The sequence below is a fragment of the Grampus griseus genome (assembly GCF_964374135.1).
Source record: "Grampus griseus genome assembly, chromosome: 14".
NCBI classification, from domain to species: Eukaryota; Metazoa; Chordata; class Mammalia; order Artiodactyla; family Delphinidae; genus Grampus; species Grampus griseus.
In genome coordinates this window covers 84,050,608-84,056,607 of record NC_139008.1, presented here as the reverse complement: position 1 = coordinate 84,056,607, position 6,000 = coordinate 84,050,608, and positions in this window count along the sequence as shown.

Below are 6,000 nucleotides of genomic sequence, written 5' to 3'. Positions count from 1 at the left end.
CAGAGCAGAGAGCAGAGGGTTGGTTTAGAGCCGAGGGGAAATGGCTTCCTAATCCCCACACCCTCTTTGATTTCTTTAAACACTGAAGACTGTTTACAACTTTCTCAGTAGCTGAAGTGTGTGCAGTTTCAATGCTGTTGTTAACTGCTGGCTCAGGGCGTCCTGTTTCCTTGTGTGTTTTATGATCTTCCACCTTACTTATGGGAATCTTTTGAGGTCTGGTGTTGCCATCACCCATCACCACGTAGCTAATCACTCCAAAGCCCAGTGGCTTCAGACGTCACACACTGTCAGTCTCCCTCGCACGCATGGGCGGGGGGTGTGCCTGGCCTCTCATGGGGCGACAGGAAGAGAAGGGCTGAGGCTGTGCAGGGAGTTTAGAACCAGCTGCATAGTTAGAGGGCATGGCCCCTGAGACGGCCCTCATTTCAGACACCAATGGCCAGTGTCAGGGGAGGCGGTGCTCCTAAAATCACCCTCAGGTGTGACAATTCAATAGCGGGACTCACAGAACTCATGAAAGCTGGTGTGCTCATGGTTATGGTTTATTACAGGAAAAGGACTCATGGTTATGGTTGATTACAGGAAAAGGACACAGATTCGCATCGGCCAAGTGAGGAAGCGCATGTGGCAGAGGATTCTAAACGTGGAGCTCCCGTTGCCCTCTCCCTGCAGGGTTGGGAAGTGTTACTCTTCAGGGTCCATGTGTGACAATGTGTACAGAGCATCAGCAGCCAGGGAAGCTCACCTGAGCTTCTGTGTCCAGAGTTCCAGAGTTTTTATTGGGGCTCCATTACATAGGCACAATTGGTCCACCAATTGCCCATAGGGCTGTTTCAGTCTCCAGGTTCAACTGATATCATGTGACCCTAAGTCACACTGTTGCTCTTTCTGGCATGGCCAGTCCCCTTTCTCAGGCTATCTGCATATGCACCTCCCCACTCCGGTGCCCTATATCACATTGTGAAGACTATCCAGTATGACCCTCAGGCAAACAGATACTCCTATCAGTCACAAAATCCCAAGGGTCCAGAGATCACCCCCCAGAAGGCTGGACAAAGGCCAGACCTTGATTTGGCCAAGTCCAAATTCCCCATTCTACAGGCTGGAATCACAGGAAGGCTCACATGCTCACACGTCTGGCACCTGGCCAGGAGGTCTCAGCAGCTGGAACACCTGGGGCTCCATGGCCACCGCCCTCTGACTTCACGTTTGCCCACATAGTCCCTCCACATGGAGGCTGCAGGGGACAGCACTTTCTACATGGCAGCTCAGGGCTTGAAAGCCAGTGTCCTGATGTTACTGAGCCCAATTTGGGTCCACTTGCCTGCACGCAGTAAAGCCCACCTACTGACACTGGGTCGTGGTGAAGGAAAGTGCGACATTTAATACAGGGCGCCAACAAGGAGTCCAGGCAGACAGCGCTTAGAAGACCCAAACTCCCCAAGGGCTTTCAGGGAAAGGTTTTAAAGACGGGGTGAGGGAGAGGGGTTGTGGGGTGTGTGATCAGCTCGTGGACTTTCTTCTGATTGGCTGGTGGTGAGGTAATCGGGAGTCAACATCATCAACCTTCTGGGTCTAACTGGTCTGGGGTCTCCATGCTTGTGGGCAGCATACAGTTAACTTCTTCCACCTGGTGGGGGTTTCAGAGTCTACAAAACAGCTCACAGGACGTGGCTCAGAATATTACCTCTAGCCCTTGAGGAGGAACCAAAGGTCCTTGACTTTGTTTAACAGCTAAACGTTATTATTTTGTCTTGATTGACTGTTTTCCTTTCTTTCTGCATTTCCTCACTTCTCTGATTAAATTTATTCTTTTTCTAAAGTTTTTCTACAGACAAAAGGCAGGTGGAGGGCATGGCAGGGAGCAGAGGGTCAGGTCCTGGTCTGGGAAGGCCCCATAGGGTCCTGCTCAGTTACACTGAGAGAGGGAGAGAGAAACAGAGAACAGGTGAGCCAGGTAGAGGCTGTGTCACCTTTTGTAAACTGGTGTCAGAAGTCACCCAGGGCCACTTATGCACTGCATTCTATCCTTCGAGGCAGTCAAGAGGCCTGTCCAGGTTCAAAGGGAGGGGACAGAGACTCTACTTCCGGATGAGGGTGTGGCAAGGTCCTAGTAGAGCACATGGGGCAGGAAACATCGTTGCGCCGTCTGTGGAATATCCAGTCTTCTGCCAGGTAGGAGGCAGGGATGGGCACCAGCCAGGGTAACCTCAAACCTTTGGAAAGTTGCCCTGTTTTCACGAATCTCGGAGGAAATGGCCTTTTCCCTTCCCTTTGGAGCTGGGGGCAGTATTTTCAGCTGACTGTACGTTGAAGGCCCCTGCTAGACTCCCTACCTGGGATGGGCCCTGAACTTTGTCTTTCATCCTATGATACCCAAAAGACTGAGAAAATCATGCTCACAACTTCAATTTTCCAGGACAGAACCCAGCTCCAGGACTCGGCTTCTCAACGAGGGTTTCATTCTCCCTTTCTTTTTTGGCATCAGAGCACCCCGGTTCCAGCTGCTCAATGCTCTTAGAACGCGAGTTGTTTTGATTGGGAGGGTCACGCAGAATATCCAATCCTCCTCCATACTGGCAGAAATAGGAGTCTCATGAAGAGAGTTTTCATGTTAAAATACTTTCTTATCTTGTTTTTCCAAAACAAACAACTTTTTGTTGAAGTATAGTTGATTTACAATGTTGTGTTAGTTTCTGGTGTTGGCAAAGTGATTCAGTTATATATATATAATATATATATATAATATATATATTATATATATAAAATATATATTTTATATATATATTATATATATATATACACACACACATATATATATTTACCTGTGCCATACAGTAGGTCCTTGTCGTTTATCTATTTTATCATGTTAAAATATTTTCATTGCACCCAGTTCTCAGATCTCAGTTTCTAATATCATTCCCAATAAATGGAACCAGGATGCCACAGAAAAATGGCTGATTCTAAGAAGGGAGCATGGAACATATGAAATGGACCTGGAGCATCTTAGAGTGCCTGGAAATAAGGAAGTGCTCAAAAGACAAAACTAGGTGGTATGTCAAAGGGACACAGGAGCCAGTGAAAGAGTTCCCAAAGGAACAGTTTAAGCAACAGCGATCAATAGCATAGTATTGGATTATAACCTGAAGAGTAAAATAAATATCCATGAGTCCATACTGATATGAATCATTTATTGAGTAAATAGAGTAGAAAAGACAGAAGAATTCCAAATAATTTATGTTAGCTATTCCTCCCTCAAAGAGGTGGGAAATAACCCCCCACCCCCTGAGTGACGGCTATGTTTAGTGACTTCTTTCCAAAGAGTACAAGATGGAAAGTAGGGAAATAGTAACTCTATGAAGAGAGACCTGGCGAATGGTACCCCAGCCAGGTGATCAATGATGAGTCATGGTGGGAGCATGGACCCTTGATACGATGTGATGAGAAGGGCAATTCACCTCAGGCACAGGCAATTCACCTGTGGTATCCCCCCCTCCCCCGCAGAAGCCCACAGTTCCAGTCTAATCACAAGGAAAACATTGGAAAAACCCAAACTGAGGGACGTCCTACAAAATACCTGAGCAGCACTCCTGAAACTGTCAAGGTCATCAAAAACAAGGAAAGTCTTAGAAACTGTCACAGCCCAGAGAAGCCTCAGGAGATGTGATGATTAAATGTCACGTGGTGTCTCAGGTGGGGTCTTGGAACAGAAAAGGGGCATCAGGGAAAGCCAAGGAAATCTGTATAAAATATGGACTTCAGTTAACAGTAACATGGTCATCACATGAATAGTGGTTCATTAGTTGTGACAAACCGTATCACATGGGAGACGTTAGAGATAGAGGAGACTGGGTGCTGGGCACATAGACACTCTCTTTACTATCCTTGCAACTTTTCTTTTTAAAAGAACTTTTATTGAAATGTAGTTGATTTACAATGTTGCGTTAGTTTCAGGTATATGGCAAAGTGATTCAGTTATACATATACATATTCTTTTCCAGATTCTTTTCCCTTATAGGTTATTTTAAGATATTGAGCAGAGTTCCCTGTGCTCTACAGCAGGTCCTTGTTGTTTATCTATTTTATATACAGAAGTGTGTATATGTTAATCCCAAATCCCTATTTTATCCCTCCCCCCGGGCTTTGCAAATTTTTTGTAACTCCAAATCTATTCTAAATTTAAAAGTTTATTTAAAATATTATTATTGGATTTTCAAATACCTAAATTGGCATTCTCTATAGTGCAATCAGTTACTGTTGCTCTCTGACCCTCAAATTCTTTGATAACCAGAATGCATAAGGTTGAAGCACATTGAAGAAATGGGTGGCTTTGTTGAACTGGTGTCTCACCCCCTTTCCTGCTTCGGAAATGCCGCCACCCATGGCTGTCCAAATCCCACCCATCCTTCCTGGCCTCAGTCAGTCACTCACTCGTTCTCTCTTTCATTCATTCACTCATCCAAGCAGCATTTCGCAGGATCCACTGCATCAGCATCCTGCAGTGCATAGATTTAACCTTGGCTACAAAGGACCTTACTGTCTAGTGAGGGGAGTCAAGAAGAAAGAGACCAAGAGACAATGAACTTTACTCTGGGGACTGGGAGAAAACTTAAAAGCTCATAGGGTATTAGAGAATAATCTTGGGAAAACAGTAGGAAAGATCTTGCCAGACGGAAAAGAGAAGGAAGAGTTCTCCAAGTAGAGGAATAGCAAATGCAAAGGCCCTGGGGCACACGGCCTGCCAGGGCCTCTCTGGGGAAAGGCAAGGGGTAATAAAACTTTCTCAAATTTATTTAGCTCCTGCTCTGTGTCAGGCAGTAGGTTAGCATACGCATTTGTTTCCTATAGTGCCGTAACAAATGACCACAAAAGTGTGGCTTAAAACAGCACACGGGACTTCCCTGGTGGTCCAGTGGGTAAGACTCTGCGCTTCCAATGAAGGGGACCTGGGTTCGATCCCTGGTTGGGGAACTAGATCCCACATGCATGCCGCAACTAAGAGTCTGCCTGCCGCAACTAAGAAGTCTGCATGCCACAACTAAAGATCCCACATGCCGCAACTAAACATGCTACAGCGAAGACCTGGCGCAGCCAAAATAGATAGATAGATAAAAAATAATAATAATTTTTTAAAAAGCACATATTTATTATCTTACAGTTCTGGAGGTCAGCAGTTTGAAATGGGTCTTACGAGGCTAAAATCCATCTGCAGGCTCCTTGCCTTTTCCAGCTCCTGGAGGTTGGCCACAGACCTTGGCTTCTTGCCCCTTCCTCCATCTTCAAAGCCAGCAACATAGCATCTTCGACCTTCATCTCCCAGGACCTCTACTTCCCATGTATTGAGTGTGTATGTGTGGGCCAGATACTGCCCCAAGTGCTTTGTTTATATTAACTTGTTTAATCGTCACCATGTCAGGAGGGTGACCTAGCCCCACTTTACAGACGAGGAGACCAAAGCACTGAGAAGCGTACCAGCAAGGGCCAGGGTGATGGGCCTTCCGTTGTGCTATAGAGTCTAGGTGTCACCCTTGGCTATCCTAGAGGATGTCCTATCCAGATGAGTAACATGACCAAATGCATTGGTTCTTTGTTTGGTTGGTTTGTTTCATTTTGTTAAATTTTTTTTCATTTTTCTTTTTTAAATGTATTGTTTTACTTATTTATTTTTAATTGAAATATAGTTGATTTACAGTGTTTCAGGTGTACAGCAAAGTGATTCAGTTATACATATAAAATGCATTGTTTTTCAGAAAGAGACCCACAGACATAGAAAACAAACTTATGGTTACCAAAGGAGAAGAGGGGGAGGGATAATTTAGGAGTTTGGGATTAACATATACACACTACTATACCTAAAATAGATAAACAACAAGGACCTACTGTATAGCACAACTATACTTTAATAAAATAAATACATAAATAAAACCATTCCAATAGTTAGAAAGCCTTAAAAATAAATAAAATGCTCAAAGCAAAAACAAAAATGTATTGTTTTTA